The sequence below is a fragment of the Salmo salar genome, chromosome 26, assembly GCF_965601325.2.
Source record: "Salmo salar chromosome 26, fSalSal1, whole genome shotgun sequence".
In the NCBI taxonomy this organism is placed as follows: Eukaryota; Metazoa; Chordata; class Actinopteri; order Salmoniformes; family Salmonidae; genus Salmo; species Salmo salar.
In genome coordinates, this window is record NC_138316.1 from 19,958,056 (window position 1) to 19,975,559 (window position 17,504).

Sequence of the window (17,504 nt, forward strand, 5' to 3'; positions counted from 1 at the left end):
GATGCTCCAGTGCTGGCGCATCCGGATCCATCTTTGCCATTCATAGTGGAGGTGGTCGCGTCCGAGGCTGGGGTGGGAGCCGTGCTGTCACAGCGCTCGGGCGCGCTCCCGAAGCTTCGCCCCTGTGCTTTCTTTTCTAAGAAGCTGAGTCCGGCGGAGCGTAACTATGATGTGGGGGACAGGGAGTTTCTGGCTGTGGTAAGGGCCCTGAAGGTGTGGAGACATTGGCTTGAGGGGGCGCGACACCCTTTTCTCATCTGGACTGATCACCGTAATCTGGAGTACATCCGGGCGGCGAGGAGACTGAACCCTCGTCAAGCCAGGTGGGCTATGTTCTTTACGAGATTCCAGTTCACGATCTCGTACATACCAGGTTCCCGGAACACTAATGCCGACGCACTGTCTCGTCTCCACGACACCGAGGAACGGTCCACCGATCCCACTCCCATACTTCCAGCCTCCTGCCTGGTGGCACCGGTGGTCTGGGAGGTGGATGCGGACATCGAGCGGGCACTGCAGTCAGAACCTACTCCCACCTCAATGTCCCCTGGGTCAGAAGTACGTCCCGCTCGGTGTCCGCGATCGGTTGATCCGGTGGGCGCACACGCTACCCTCCTCGGGTCATCCAAGGATTGAGTGGACGGTGCGGGGTCTTAGTGGGAAGTACTGGTGGCCCACATTGGTGAAGGACGTGAGGCTCTATGTCTCCTCCTGTTCGGTGTGCGCCCAGTGTAAGGCTCCTAGACACCTGCCTAGAGGGAAATTACAACCCCTCCCCATTCCACAGCGACCATGGTCCCACCTGTTGGTGGATTTCCTCATCGACCTCCCACCGTTTCAGGGGAACACCCCGATCCTGGTCGTTGTGGATCGGTTCTCTAAGTCCTGCCATCTGCTCCCTTTACCCGGTCTTCCTACGGCCTTAAAGACCGCGGAGGCCCTGTTTACCCACGTCTTCCGGCACTACGGGGTGCCTGAGGACATCATCTCTGATCGAGGCCCCCAGTTCATGTCCCGGGTGTGGAGGGCGTTTATGGAGCGACTGGGGGTCAGTTTGACCTCAGGTTTTCACCCCGAGAATAATGGGCAGGTAGAGAGAATTAACCAGGATGTGGGCAGGTTTCTGCGGTCCTGTTTCCAGGACCGGCCAGGGGAGTGGGCGAGGTTCGTGCCATGGGCCGAGATGGCGCAGAACTCTCTCCGCCACTCCTCTACTAACCTGTCGCCTTTTCAGTGTGTGTTGGGTTACCAGCCGGTCCTGGTGCCCTGGCATCATAGCCAGACTGAGGCCCCTGCGGTGGAGGACTGGGTCCAGCGCTCTAAGGAGACCTGGAACGCCATTCAAGAATCCTTTGAACGGGCCAGGGGACGACAAAAGGAGAGCGCTGACCGCCGCCGCAGTGAGGCCCCCGTGTTCACCCTGGGGGAGAGAGTCTGGCTCTCAACCCTCCGCCTGCCCTTCCGCCTGCCCTGCCGGAAGTTGGGTCCGCGGTTTGTGGGGCCATTTAAAGTCCTGAGGAGAATAAACGAGGTGTGTTACAAGTTTCAGCTTCCTTCTTATTATCGTATTAACCCCTCGTTTCATGTGTCTCTCCTCAGGCCGGTGGTAGCTGGTCCACTGCAGGACGCTGAGGTACAGGAGGCGCCTCCGCCACCCCTGCACATCGGGGGGGCCCTGGCGTACACAGTCCGGTCCATCTTGGACTCCAGGCGCCGGGTAGGGGGCTTGCAGTACCTCGTGGACTGGGAGGGGTACGGTCCGGAGGAGAGGTGCTGGGTACCGGTGGAGGACATCTTGGACCCCTCACTGATGCGGGAGTTCCACAGCCTCCATCCGGATCGCCCTGCGCCTCGCCCTCCGGGTCATCCTCGAGGCCGGCGTCGGCGCGCTGCGGGAGCCGCGCGTCAGGTGGGGTGGGGGGTACTGTCACAACGTCAACTGAAGGTGGCGCCTCTCATCGTTCGGGCGGCGCTCGGCGGTCGTCGTCGCCGGCCTACTAGCTGCCACCGATCCTCTTTTCATTTTCTTTTGTTGAGGTCTGGTTTATGTGTGCACCTGTATTGTGTTAGATCGTTAGTGGGGGGGGGGGGGGGTATTTAGTCTCTCTGTTTAGGTTTGGGGATTGTGCGGGATTGTTGTTGTCTGGTTTGGTTAGGTTGGAGTTTAGGCATTCCCTCTGCATTTTTGTGTGTTAAGGCATACAAGTTTTTCTGGGCTGTGCCCCTACTCTGTTTTCGGGCTTTTACTGTTATTGTATTTTCACCCTGGCTTACATGTTGTTGGCAGTTTTGGACTGTTGCCTATTAAAACGTGTGTTCACGGACCTTGGTCTCTTGCGCCTGACTTCACCCCTCCTGCTGCTTTGAGTTCCTGACAGGTCGCCCCAAAAAGTTACATATTGTACAGTGAGGGAAAAAAGTATTTGATCCCCTGCTGATTTTGTATGTTTGCCCACTGACAAAGAAATGATCAGTCTATAATTTTAATGGTAGGTTTATTTGAACAGTGAGAGACAGAATAACAACAAAAAAATCCAGAAAAACGCATGTCAAAAATGTTATAAATTGATTTGCATTTTAATGAGGGAAATAAGTATTTGACCCCCTCTGCAAAACATGACTTAGTACTTGGTGGAAAAACCCTTGTTGGCAATCACAGAGGTCAGATGTTTCTTGTAGTTGGCCACTAGGTTTGCACACATCTCAGGAGCAATTTTGTCCCACTCCTCTTTGCAGATCTTCTCCAAGTCATTAAGGTTTCGAGGCTGACGTTTGGCAACTCGAACCGTCAGCTCCCTCCACAGATTTTCTATGGGATTAAGGTCTGGAGACTGGCTAGGCCACTCCGGGACCTTAATGTGCTTCTTCTTGAGCCACTCCTTTGTTGCCTTGGCCGTGTGTTTTGGGTCATTGTCATGCTGGAATACCCATCCACGACCCATTTTCAATGCCCTGGCTGAGGGAAGGAGGTTCTCACCCAAGATTTGACGGTACATGGCCCCGTCCATCGTCCCTTTGATGCGGTGAAGTTGTCGTGTCCCCTTAGCAGAAAAATGCCCCCAAAGCATGTTTCCACCTCCATGTTTGACGGTGGGGATGGTGTTCTTGGGGTCATAGGCAGCATTCCTCCTCCTCCAAACACGGCGAGTTGAGTTGATGCCAAAGAGCTCCATTTTGGTCTCATCTGACCACAACACTTTCACCCAGTTGTCCTCTGAATCATTCAGATGTTCATTGGCAAACTTCAGACGGGCATGTATATGTGCTTTCTTGAGCAGGGGGACCTTGCGGGCGCTGCAGGATTTCAGTTCTTCACGGCGTAGTGTGTTACCAATTGTTTTCTTGGTGAATATGGTCCCAGCTGCCTTGAGATCATTGACAAGATCCTCCCGTGTAGTTCTGGGCTGATTCCTCACCGTTCTCATGATCATTGCAACTCCACGAGGTGAGATCTTGCATGGAGCCCCAGGCCGAGGGAGATTGACAGTTCTTTTGTGTTTCTTCCATTTGCGAATAATCTCACCAACTGTTGTCACCTTCTCACCAAGCTGCTTGGCGATGGTCTTGTAGCCCATTCCAGCCTTGTGTAGGTCTACAATCTTGTCCCTGACATCCTTGGAGAGCTCTTTGGTCTTGGCCATGGTGGAGAGTTTGGAATCTGATTGATTGATTGCTTCTGTGGACAGGAGTCTTTTATACAGGTAAGAAGCTGAGATTAGGAGCACTCCCTTTAAGAGTGTGCTCCTAATGTCAGCTCGTTACCTGTATAAAAGACACCCGGGAGCCAGAAATCTTTCTGATTGACAGGGGGTCAAATACTTATTTCCCTCATTAAAATGCAAATCAATTTATAACATTTTGACATGCGTTTTTCTGGATTTCTTTGTTGTCATTCTGTCTCTCACTGTTCAAATAAACATACCATTAAAATTATAGACTCATCATTTCTTTGTCAGTGGGCAAATGTACAAAATCAGCAGGGGATCAAATACTTTTTTCCCTCACTGTAGCTTCAGAATCTTGTTCCTCCTCTCTCTCAGCCTCTGTTTTACACTAGCTCACTTTCTCTCATTTCCTTCCCTTCCTCCCTCCCTCTTTCAGTGCCTCTAGTAGTGACCTTGCAGCCCAGATGTGAGGGCAGAAGGACCAGCTACTAACATAGGATAGACAGCAGCATGGTGAGAAGCACCTCTCCTTCAGTATGTTGAGTAACAACCCCTTAGAAGTGAGGAAAGAGGAGGAGACCAGCAGCCCTGCACTCCAACCAGCCCTCAGCCATGAGCTCTGAGCTTCATACGCCCAGGGGAATGTAACAGACAGAGGATGTTTGGCGAGGAGAAGAACCTGAGCAGGTCGAGCCCATTCCATTCCTCTGGTCTATTATACAGACTTGTTTGGCTGCGGAGGAAATGCGCTCCAGCCTGACCCTGCGGAACTCATCCAATCAGCTCGCTATCTCCTGAAAGGGCCTCCATAATAGTGACATTTTTTCACCTCGTCAATAAAGAGTTGAAAGCCACCCTCCACCCGTTACTTGACCGTTTAACTTCTTCCTGAAAAGGCCCATTCTTTCTGCCTGCCTCTGTGTCTGACTGAAATCAATAAAAGTGGAGCAAGGAATGAGGCCGATCAAGAGGGTGCAATACTGGTGTTCTCGGCTGCCTTCACTAAGAGGCCTGACAGGCAGCAAAAGACGGCTGCAGGGCCGGCGGGCCTGGCCTGGCCCACTCATCCAGCACTGGGTCGGGTGCAGGCTGCTGTATACATACGGGCCAGCGCTCTCACACAGGCGAGGGCACAGGCCTCTACACACGGGCCAGCTCCTTCACAAAGGTCACAGCACAACAAACAACAATGAGCCTACACATTCACAGGCATGCAGACGAAGTTGTACACAATTCATATGTATATGTAGTATTCACATACACACCCACACACACAAACACATGAAGACAGACAGACTTAAAACAAGCAGACACATATGACACGATGATAGATGTATAAAACGTAAAGCCAAACTATCTTCTTATGCATCCTGACTAGCCAAAGACAATACCTCATGCACAGCAACACAGAGACTGAGATATACATTAGTGGGTGGGAACACCCAGCTTTGTCTCTAATGATCATTGCCTGCCATGATCCATTTAGCAGCTGCATTCACACATCATCACATGTCTCCAGTGATTGACATAATGGCGGCAGAGTGAGAACAAAATGTCTCCCAATAAAGGAGGGTGGGGGGCTGAGCAAGATAGGTTGCATCTACGCTCCTGCTGAAATTAGCTCAGTGCTTTGTTTGGTTACGCTGCCTGAGCTGAAATTGATTTCTGTGTAACGCACTCTCTTACAGAGAGGAAGAGAAAGAGAGAGAGAGAGAGAGAGAGAGAGAGAGAGTAAGAGAGAGAGAGGGAAAAAGGAGGGAAAAAGCAAAGAAGGGGGATGTCAAAATGAAATTACAAGGAGAAAGACAGACATAGGGAGGATAGAAACGAGGAAGCAAATAAATCGATGGAGGATAGAACGTTACAGCAGTAAGATAGCATAGCATGCACTGTAGTGTGAGAGCTTAAAAGCCATCTGGCAATGGGCTGTAGAGGATCAGACTCACACCGCTCAGAGCTGACATCACGCTCTACCACAGGGAACATGACCAGGGATTACAGTTCATTACTTCTAAAAACATGTTCTGGTAATGAATGGGATGTGGCTCGCCTTGCATGTGTTACAATAATTACTATGTTCCTCTCCAGTGGGTGAGACTCATCAGCCGTGTGTGTGTGAAAGAGAGAGAGTGTGTGTGTGTGAGTGTTTATGAGTCTGTGCTTGTGTACATTTGTGTATAATGTGTGTGCGCTCTGTGCATGTGTGTATATGAGCATGCATATGTGTTTGCGTGTGTGCATATGTGTGTGAGCTGTTTGTTTATCCCAGTCCTGATGATAGGAGCAGAGCAGAGCTTAGGGCCAGTACTGTGGAGGAGACCCCAGGCTGTGTGGTAATCCTCTGTTACTCCTCCCCTCCCTACCGCCACCAGTCAGGGGACAAGAAGCTGCCTCCTGACGCAGTTAATTAAAAACACAGCATTAATTAGACAGACATCTCTCACCACCACCTCCACTCCTCTCCACCCCGTTCTCCACAACAAGCCCGGCTGGAGCAGCTTCAGACGATGTGATTCAGGGTCTGGAGCTGGAGCCAGAGAGGGAGGGGACAGGCCGAGCCACACACCCCAGAGGGAGGAGGTTGACTCTGGGTCACAGAGGCTGAGTTGGCTGGCCATGATGGATGACAGCTGGAGTCTGGCTGTGCTCTGGAGATAGTTACACCACACTCTGCTCATCTCTAACCTCTATGTAGAGCCGACTCATAGATACCTTGAACCAGTGAGACGGAGGTGGATACCGGTCATAGTAGGCCATTGTGTATTTACAAGTTTCAGTGTAAAGAACATATGATTCTCAAAACATGCCTCAATAAGGCCTCTAGTAAAAATCTGAGTCAGCTACATGTATCTGGGTCTGTGAGTGACATGGTCCCTCTGTAACATTCCCAAGCACCTGTACTGTCCCACTGTAGATACAGCAGCCTGCTGGAGTTGCTGCTGCTGGTAGTACTGCTCCCCTGTATTCCTCAGACAGTAGCAGTGACGAGATGTGTGTGTTCCCCCACGACAGGCTGTAGTGTGTGTGTGAGTCAGGAGGGAGATGCAGAGGGAAGCCCAGGCTGTTCCAAGACTGATCTCTGGTGCCTTATGGCTGTACGCTCGCCTGCCTGCCTGCCCGCCTGCAGGTCCCCTCCTGTTTGCTCATACTGAGTTGGCAGAAGAGAGAAGAGAAGCGGGAGCAGGGGCGGTGGTTCCCCGTGCCAGGGATACCCAGGGGGAGTGCTGAGGGGACACGTCAGCCAGGCCAATGACAGTGTAGCGCCATGTAGGCCAGAAGGCCGGCACAGGGGCGGGTACAGCGGCGTGAGAGCCTCTCTCTGCCGAGCAAGGGAGGGCGGGGGAGAAAATGATACAACAGAGGATCGTTAAGAGACTGGCATTGACTGCGGCGTGCTAATTTATGCAAATTAAGGTCTGAGCCCATGGGAGAGGAAGAGGTGGGGAGGCGGGTGTTGCTGTTTGGCTGGTAGCCAGCATCTAGCAGTGAAAAGGTTAAACAGCCGAGCTGCGCTACATTGGAGGTTAGGAAAGTTCTGCTGTGTGAGCCGGAGAACGCCATGACGCGCTGGGAACAATGACAAAGGCAAACGGAGCCCCGTCGACGCCAGCCTTCTCCCTGGCAATGCGGGCAGACAGACGACCAATCAGGGGGCACGCTGGCTCTCCACTGCCCGAATGGCATGGCCCCCCGGCCGCCCCTCCTCCCCTCCTCGCTGCTCCGCAGCTGCCCAGGATGATTTTGTAAACATTTTGCCAGCGGATCAATAGCCGTATTGATCAACCATTGTGAGAGTGATCCGTCTAAAACCCAGAGCAGCCTAGAGCTCAGAGATGGGAGGAGCGAGAGAGAGAGGCTGCGGAGAGGATGAAGAAAGGGAAAGAGAGAAAGAGAGGGAGAGAGAGAGAGGCTGCAGCCACAGAGAGTGGAAGAAGAGGTAGAGGGGAGAGAAGGGGATCTCAGAGAAAGAGGGAGACGGAGAGCTGAAGGTAGGGAGGCACATTTCGGACGACGCAAGGCGAGCAAGAGAGGCCATTGGGATTGTGGAGAAATGCGTTGTAATCATTTTCTCGTTAAGGGAGGGAAGGAGGGAGGGGCGACTAACGAGCCTGGCTCTAAGTATGTGTGGTAAGTGACAGATGGTGAGACAGTGAGAGAGATTCCCACACATGGGGTAACTGGTGCCTGCACTGGTTCGGCCTGGTGTGTGTGAAACCTACTGTGTGTGTCTGTGTGAGTGTAAGTGTATGCGCATGTGTGTGTGTGTGTGTGTGTGTGTGTGTGTGTGTGTGTGTGTGTGTGTGTGTGTGTGTGTGTGTGTGTGTGTGTGTGTGTGTGTGTGTGTGTGTGTGTGTGTGTGTGTGAGAGGTTGCAGGGGTATGGGGAGTGCAGGTGAGTTGTGTCGGCCTCGCTCTGAGAAAGCAATACGGCTTTATGTATCACTGATTGCTTTTTAATTTTAATTTCTTCTCTCTAGGAAAATAAAACGCCTGGATGGGAAGCGCCAGTAAATAGATTTGCAAATGTCTACACAGTTTACCCAACGACGACTTGGGTCAGAGGAGGCCCAGAACATACAACAGTCATCAGTTACAACCAGGAGGCTTTTTATTGGAGCAGAAGGGAATTCCTTGATGAAGATGGTAAAAGGCCAAACTAAAGGCCCATATCCATGGAATTGCATCTTAGAGATACAGACATCAGGATAGAGGAGGACTATGCTAAATGTAGGATGCCTCACTCAGCATGTTCAGATACTGTATGGAATTGAAAGTCCTCACTAGGGTGGAGACGGTTTCCTTCTGGAATAATGAGCTATTTACCTCCTACATTAGATGGATAGTGATGAGGCTTGGATTCTGCTTTTTTTGTAATCATTTTTGTATTTTGGGGATATACCTATTTTTTGTGGTCAGGCATGAATCCAAAAGACATGCATGTGACAAGTCTGATGCATTTTCACCATTTTATGGAGGTGCTGGTCTGGACTGGCAGCACAATGGATGTACAGCACAACGCTCCAAGGCTAAGCACAGAGGAGGGCCAGTCACGTGACCCACAGGGATCAGTCCTCAGACTCAAGGGAAATCAAGTTTTTATTGATCGATTTTTTGTTGTTGTCTCATGCATAGGAGTGGATGTTTGCGAACTGATTCATTATAATATTGCGGACAGACTTTGGATACTGTATGATGCTACCCTGAGACCTGGCCTACTCTGTGCAGGATAAATACTTGTCTTAGGCAGTATTGAATCCCTGATCTCAGACCAGTGGATATGACATGCACTCTGAATGTTGCCTTCCTGTGTTCCAGAAGGAGAATGGAAAAAAGACTGAATGTTGTGTGGTGCAGGAGCCAGGGGCGGTTCTGGGGGGGGGGGGGGGGTGCCCCTGTGACAACAATTTTGGACCCCCTTGTGGCCCCCCTAAATGTGGAGTATGAAATAATTTTTACATAACACATTTTTGCTATCGTTCTTTTTTTACATCCGTTATTAGACAGTGGCAACGCGGAACACTAATGATTATGAACATGGTCTTTTGCCTGCTAATGCCTGCAATGCAGTGAAGAAAACGATATGACAACAATGTCTAATGTAACTGGCCCCTCTAACAGTACAACTGGCCCCAGCTTGCCCCCCCCCCCCCCCCCCCCCCCAGTTAAAATGGTCTAGAACCGCCACTGGCAGGAGCCAGAAAAACCTGAATAGAGTTCTGGTTACGTTTTTGTAATGTGAAACAGTGAAAACTATAACAAAGAGAAAAAATACTGGAACTGTACACAATACACAACCTCAACAATAAGAAAACCAACGTCTCCTTCCAATTTGTCCTTGCGCTGTGAGCCTATTTGTTTCAAAACATCTCAAGGACATTTTGTGAATAATATGTCTATCAGTGAAACATGCAAATGGAGAAATAAAGACTTCAACAAGCTTTACACCCCTCAGAGTAAACAGGAGAACTGTCCCCATTCCTTAAAGACCATGTCGTGTTTCTTCAATGCACGCTAAAAGTAGTAGGTGTGGAACAATGGTAAAACATTAATTGCCACAAATCTTATTCATTTGTTGACCGTACCATATTAATTTGGTTTATTTGTCTGTGCGTTGCATCAAGGACAGAGTTGAGCTGTTTAGATGAAGAAACCAGGGTGAGGCTTAATGTTGAGAGGACACTTTCTATTCCCTGCTAGGTTTATTCTAAGGGGCAACAATGGCTGTTCACTAAGTGGAAATAATGAAGAACATACTCAATAATAAATAACAAGACCACAATCAGATAAGGCTGAATCATGCTGATTTTAATGTGGATATTACTGCCTTCACAGTCTCTGTTACATTTTAATGTGAGTACATTTATTTTTATTTGATTGATGTAATGTTTAATTTCACATAAAGAGCGTTTTCTTTCTGTTTTAATCAACTCTTTTATTCAAAGGCCTGGACAATCCAGAATGTTTCAAATCTACAGTACTGTCTTAAATCTTTGTAGATGTTGTTGTTGTTGTAATTTAGTTTGATGTCTACCCACACAGCGTTTACATCAGATGTTAATCTGCAGGGGAGACATCAAATCTAAATTAGTATTCAATTAACAGGTCAGTCAACCCTACCTAATCAACCAATTAGACTGTTTTGTTGGAACAAAAGGCAACAAAACACAGTGGCCCCCTGGGAGAGGAGGAGAAACACAGTGCAGAAGAGTGACAGTGTAAAAGAGGAGATTCTGCCAGAGGAACTGAATAAAGAGTGAGGGGAGGGATGAAAGAGAGAAAGAGAAAAGAGGAGAAAGAGGGAGAGAGAGGGAGGAGGGAACATGTCTAGAATAACAGGGGAACAGGTCTGGGACATGTCTGCCTCTGTTGTTTGTATGTAAGGCATGGAAATTAGTGTTAAAGTGAAACATAAAAGTATGTGTGTGTGTGTGTGTGTGTGTGTGATTTGGGGTGGTGAGAGGGTCGATATCAGAGCCTCTGGCAGGGTGTGTGAAGGAGAGATCCAACTGGATCATGTCAGTGATACCCTGGAGCGAGGGTCTCTCCTCTCCCCATTTCACACACTCTCTCTGGGATCTCCCTCACTGGGAGTGGTGGTGGGCTGCCCTCTCCTAGAAGCACCAAAGGCCCAATCAAACCTTCCTAACCACTGCTGTGTTGTCCCAGACTCTACACAGCACTTCTGTTGTCCTCTTTACACTGACACTATATCTCATCTGCTTTAGAAATGATAACGCTCTCTCCTTAGAGAGTTTCCACGGTCAGAGACTTGGACCTAACCTCAGTACATGACCATACATGAACGTTGTGCTGAAAAGGAGAGTTTGAAGAAGCAAGAGGCTTCCTGTGTTTGAGTGTGTAGATAGAGCAATACAATACTCACTTTATATACAAACTAGAAAAAAGTCAATAAAAACATCTGATTCAAGTCATGGATAAGAAATAACCTTCAAGTGGTAGAATGATGTTCCCCCTGAACTGTATATTGTCAGTCATTTATGGCGTCTACTGTGTAAATAGTAAATAGCTGTTTGTAGCCCCATTCAGTCAGTGAGTGTGATGTGTATTGGGAGTGCTGTGTTGAAGTGGAAGAGGCAGTCCACGTACCGTCAGGCCGCAGGAGATCAAAATGTTCAAGCGTACACAGTGGAACTGAACCTGAGCACACACACACACACACACACACACACACAGACACACAGGGAAACAGAAAGAGAGAGAGAGCAGAATGTCAGTACTCAGTACCCTCACTCCAGGAGTCCTCCACAGTCAGAGCCAGTGCAACCCGCCAGCGGGGGGCAGGATGTCAGCTGACGGCAGAGAGTGAAGTATGCTCCAGGATACAGTCAGCAGGAGCAGCCTGGGAGAGAACACTCTGGCTCTTTGTTCCCTTTTACCTACACTAGCTATCTTCCGTAGCCTCCATTTCCTCCTCAGCCGCATCCTGAGATCTGACAGGGAGATCCAGCATTGGCCAGAGGGGAGCAGGGGCCCAGACAGGAGAGGAGGAGAGCGAGGAGAGAGAGATAGGAGAGAGGAGAGGAACACCATTATTGTACCAGTAAACGCCAGAGCAACCCCATCTAATTGTGCCATTACTAATTCATGTTTATTAATGCAGTGATGTATGATGGCGCCTGGTGACAGATTGTGGCTGTCTGGCCCTGTTGTGGAGTGTGTGTAGTGTGAGGGAGGGAGGGACATGGAGAGCGGGTGGTGGGGGGTGGAGTGATATGTAGATGTGGCGTGTGTGGTGACAGTGCCAGGTTGTATGTGACACTGTGGTGACGACGTGGTAGGCAGGGGGTTGAGTAATGATGGTGCTGATGTCTTCCGCTGGCACTGTGCCAGGCCCCTGGTTCCCCAAAGCCACGGCCCCAGAGCCCCTCAGCACCCCCGGGCACACACACACACACACACACACACACACACACACACACACACACACACACACACACACACACACACACACACACACACACACACACACACACACTGCCACGCAATTAGCAGCGCTGCCGATTTGTTTTGTCGTGATAATCTCTTCCGGGCTCTGACAAGCCCCACGCCGACCCCATCCCTCTGTCACTCACCCAGTACCAGTGACTCAGCAAGAGAGAGTGAGGGAATGTGAGGAGGAGAGGAGGAGAGGAGGTGAAAAGCTGGAAAGGATTACAGGAGCACTAGCAGGACCCAGCTCTGTGGATCAGCACTTTTTAAGAGATCTTTGGGGGCCTGTTGGCTGAACGGTGTTCGCCTACCGGGAGGAAAGGCCAAACACAGCCCAGTTACACTTTTATAGAATGCTTTGTGGAAAAACCCCCCTGACACACACCTTGGCGTGGCAGCTCGGTTTGTCATGCGGCCCATGGGGCTCCGCAGCCCCGTTACATCACCAGAGCAACGACCTCAAAGGGCAGCCTCCTCAACAAGAACAGGCCACACCTACCAGCTGCACTGCTCTATGGGAAATGAAGTTTAGTCGGTCACTGTGATGTACTTTGGCAACAAAAAGCTGTAAGACAGCCACCTTTGAGAAATCTAACCACAGAGAAGGCAGTGAGACTACTAAAGAGGGATAGCAAAAAGCTGGTAAAAAATGTACTAGAAAACATGTTAATGTTTTATCAAATGTTGTTCTTCTCTCTGAGCAGAGTCCCTGCCTCAGCTCTAATCCTTAATAATATAATATAACACCTCATATGAATGTGAGTAATGTCACTTTCTTTTTTTTTATACTTCTATTAAAATGGGCTTGTGACTTGAGGAGAATAAACACAAGGTGTGTTGCAGATTATTTACCCAGAAAGAACACCACAGGAAATAGAACCACTTGATATTCCGTTTTTGGAAGGGAGCAGATTTAAAACAAGATTTTGTGATGTGATGGAGGAGCGCAAAGCCTCTATCTGTGAGCAAATTAAGGTCAAAGGCCAGTTCAAACCCAGGTGCATATCTTATACATATTCATAAATGAGGCCCATCAATCTCTGTAGGCTGCAGGGCCTGCGAGGAAATGTGCAGGCCCCAATAATAAAAACGGCATACGCCTTTGATAACAATGAAAATGTGCTGACATCAGAGAGGCTTTATGGGCTGTATGATGTCTGATAGACCCTCTCTGATCATCTACAAATACCTAGGTGTCTGGTTAGACTGTAAACTCTCCTTCCAGAGTCACATCAAACAATCCAAAGTTAAATCTAGAATTGTCTTCCTATTTCGCAACAAAGCATCCTTCACTCATGCTGCCAAACATACCCTCGTAAAACTGACCATCCTACCGATCCTCGACTTCGACGATGTCATTTACAAAATAGCCTCCAATACCCTACTCAACAAATTAGATGCAGTTTATCACAGTGCCATCCGTTTTGTCACAAAAGCCCCATATACTACCCACCACTGCGACCTGTATGCTCTCGTTGGCTGGCCCTCGCTTCATACTCGCCGCCAAACCCACTGGCTCCAGGTCATCTACAAGTCTCTGCTAGGTAAAGTCCCCCCTTATCTCAGCTCGCTGGTCACCATAGCAGCACCCACCCGTAGCACACGCTCCAGCAGGTATATTTCACTGGTCACCCCCAAAGCCAATTCCTCCTTTGGCCGCCTCTCCTTCCAGTTCTCTGCTGCCAATGACTGGAACGAACTACAAAAATCTCTGAAACTGGAAACACTTATCTCCCTCACCAGCTTTAAGCACCAGTTGTCAGAGCAGCTCACAGATCACTGCACCTGTGCATAGCCCATCTATAAATAGCCCAAACAATTACCTCAAACAATGACCTCATCCCCAACTGTATTTATTTATTTTGCTCCCTTGCACCCCATTATTTCTACTTTGCACATTCACCTACTGCAAATCTACCATTCCAGTGTTTTACTTGCTATATTGTATTTACTTCACCACCGTGGTCTTTTTATTGCCTTTACCTCCCTTATCTCACCTCATTTGCTCACATTGTATATAGACTTGTTTTTGTACTGTATTATTGACTGTATGTTTGTTTTACTCCATGTGTAACTCTGTGTTGTATGTGTCGAACTTCTTTGCTTTATCTTGGCCAGGTCGCAGTTGTAAATGAGAACTTGTTCTCAACTAGCCTACCTGGTTAAACAAAGGTAAAATAAATAAAATAAAAATGACTGAAACACAGTGAACAGTAGCAACGTTATTCAACAACGTGCTAAAATGGTTACACAGTCCACAGGGGACGTTATAGAGATGAAATATCAGCTTCCATTTTACTATCTTTACTATCTAGAGGAGCAGGGTAGAGTCAAAATGATTGACTCTACCGGAGTCATCTTAACCATCAACAGAGTGATACGCTCCCTAGAGTTAGTGTTGATAACTGGAGTTGATTGGGACCGAGTACTTTTAACTCCATAAGTGCAAACAGAGACAGGGAGTTCAAATGATGGAGTATCCACAGATGTGCAGGGGGTGTCATTGTCATATTTCCCAGCATGCGGTCTGTTGTCGGTTGATTTTTAGACTTATTTATTTTAATATCTGTGCTTTCACATGTACATTGATTGTTTTTGATCTGATGCGACACAATGATACAGTCTGTAACATACATTTTCCTAAAATAGTCTAATCTGTTATCGGTTTGATTTCTTGCGTTACTGAGAAGACTGTTCCAGTTTACATGATGTAGGTAGTCTCTAATAACAGTTCTCTCCTCCCTGCTCTAACATGCATTTTGAATGTAAGTTGTGGGTGATGTAAAATTATTGGACATCCTCCCTCTTAAATGGATACCAATTAAGTTTGGATGTCATATTGCAAGACACCATAATATGACACAGTAAGACATATGCAAATGCAACTTTACACCTGAAATGGGCACATATAAACCATAAGCGTTGAATTAACTCTTGCGATTATATTGTGAGAGTAAACATTACTGTAAATAATTAAGTCTAGAATACTGAACAACACTTCAGAGAGTTATTATTTTCAATGAATACTGTACGGAGTGAAATGCAATGATGCAGAGTTAAATATCAACACTAAATTGAGCGATTACAACTCTGAAAAAAACCTCTGTTGCCAGAGTGTGTTTTACTCTTTTTAGACTGGGACCAAATGCTATCTGAGGCAGAGTTACATTTACTTCAATTAGAGTTACATTAAGTTTTTCATTTTTACTCTTCAGGAGTGTGTGTGTGTGTGTGTGTGTGTGTGTGTGTGTGTGTGTGTGTGTGTGTGTGTGTGTGTGTGTGTGTGTGTGTGTGTGTGTGTGTGTGTGTGTGTGTACATGTTAAAGCTGTGTGTGTACATGTGCATGTGTCTGTGCGTGTTTTTTGGAGCATATTGGTTGATGTCTCTCTTTTTGGCTAGTTGATGGGGCTGGGTAATGGGTATCACTGTATCTGTATATGCCTGGAACAGTCAAGTGCATATGTCTGCCAGTATAGTGCATGTTCCTCAGTGAAAAAAATGTTTTCCTTATTTTCATTAAATGATGTGACCACCAGAAATGAGCAGCTTGAATGTTCCCAATGTTAAGCACATATCTTGAAAGAAGACAAAAATAGTCATTATAATTCCTTGCTTTCAGTGGTCTCCACAGGCAACATAGGCTATGCTGTCTTTCCTGTAAATATGGGGAGGGATAAGGAGGAGAAGAAGAGATGAAGAAGAAGAGAGGAAGAAGGAGAGAGGGAGACTGAGAAGGAGAGAGGGTGAAGGAGAGAGGGAGAAGAAGAGAGGGAGAAGGAGAGAAGGAGAGAGGGAGACTGAGAAGGAGAGAGGGTGAAGGAGAGAGGGAGAAGAAGAGAGGGAGAAGGAGAGAAGGAGAGAGGGAGACTGAGAAGGAGAGAGGGTGAAGGAGAGAGGGAGAAGAAGAGAGGGAGAAGGAGAGAAGGAGAGAGGGAGACTGAGAAGGAGAGAGGGTGAAGGAGAGAGGGAGAAGAAGAGAGGGAGAAGGAGAGAAGGAGAGAGGGAGACTGAGAAGGAGAGAGGGTGAAGGAGAGAGGGAGAAGAAGAGAGGGAGAAGGAGAGAAGGAGAGAGGGAGACTGAGAAGGAGAGAGGGTGAAGGAGAGAGGGAGAAGAAGAGAGGGAGAAGGAGATAAGGAGAAAATCCTCCTGGTAACAAAGCCATTATATGTGAATGAGGCTGATGAGGACTGGGCTGACATGATGCCATGCCGCTCTGTGTGATAGCGCTCTGCATGAGAGCATCCAGAACATTCCACACCCCTCAGCGCACACACACACACACACACACACACACACACAACACACACACACACACACACACACACACACACACACACACACACACACACACACACACACACACACACACACACACAGACACACAGACACACACAAGCATTAACCTAAAAATGAAACACTTAATGCCCAGCAGAAATATCACTATCAGTACTCATTTACATTATTCAAAAGAATATGAGCTGATAACCAATCATTTCATATTCCCCTCCCCTATTTATTGTGACAAAAGTCCATCTCCAGTGAAAATGGAACCTCAGTAATATGGGGGGTACTTCACATACGTATATAGCTTCTTTCAAACACTATGTCCTGCTCTCAGTGCATCCATGCAAGTCGGAGGTGTTACTGCTCATGGTAATGCAGTGGCTCTAATGGCCTTGGAAATATTTAGCTTTTTCTGAAACGCCATAAAACAGCAGGATATCGGCAGCTTCCATCCAACATATGTCAACAGCAGGATGTAGTTCCTAAATATATTAATACATGAATATTTCCATTTTTTTCCCACCCAAAATATGAGGCCAAAATGATCCATTATGATGCATAAGGGTACAGAGAGAGACAGAGAGGTGAGGTGCATGGGCCTTAAATGTTATATTTACATGATTGGTTAATTCTTTCCACTTCCTGTCCATTGTGCCAGTGCAAACGCCATTGTCTGTGCTTTGGCTCTGTTCAGGGCTCTGTTCGGTCCTCAGAAAGGCTGTCCCCTGGGAGCTGTGCATCTTTTATTAATCAAGGCCACTGCGCCACAGCCCCGCCACAGCCACAGCCCTGCTTATCTAATTTAGCAGCCCTACTGCCTCAGATGGAGAAGGGCTGGCCTGGGTGTGGGGAGAGGGGACTGGGGAGCGGGGTGCCTCTTTCAGCCCCTCTGTGCTGCAGTGGAGACAGAGGGGGGTCTTGGGGGGTGGAGGAGAAAAGGGGGAGAAAAAGGAGGAGGGGGGCGATCTATCAGACACCTCGTCACCAAGCTTTCGGACTGAATCACAATACAGCAAATTACCTTCTGCTGACAAGAAAAAATGAACGCGGCGCCCGTATGAAAAAAAATAGGATTGTCAGGGAGAGGTGACACATTGATTGCT

The 17,504-nt window shown here is 48.1% G+C and overlaps 1 protein-coding gene across 2 annotated transcripts in view; it reads right to left on the reverse strand.

Annotated features, from left to right (window-relative positions):
• Positions 1-17,504, reverse strand: part of LOC106587324 (zinc finger homeobox protein 3) — a 328,380-nt gene that overhangs the window by 217,842 nt on the left and 93,034 nt on the right. For both annotated transcript variants that reach the window (XM_045709036.2, XM_045709037.2), the window contains exon 3: positions 11,273-11,323. The gene's annotated coding sequence lies outside the window, so the exon portion shown is untranslated. The remainder of the gene's footprint in view (positions 1-11,272; positions 11,324-17,504) is intronic.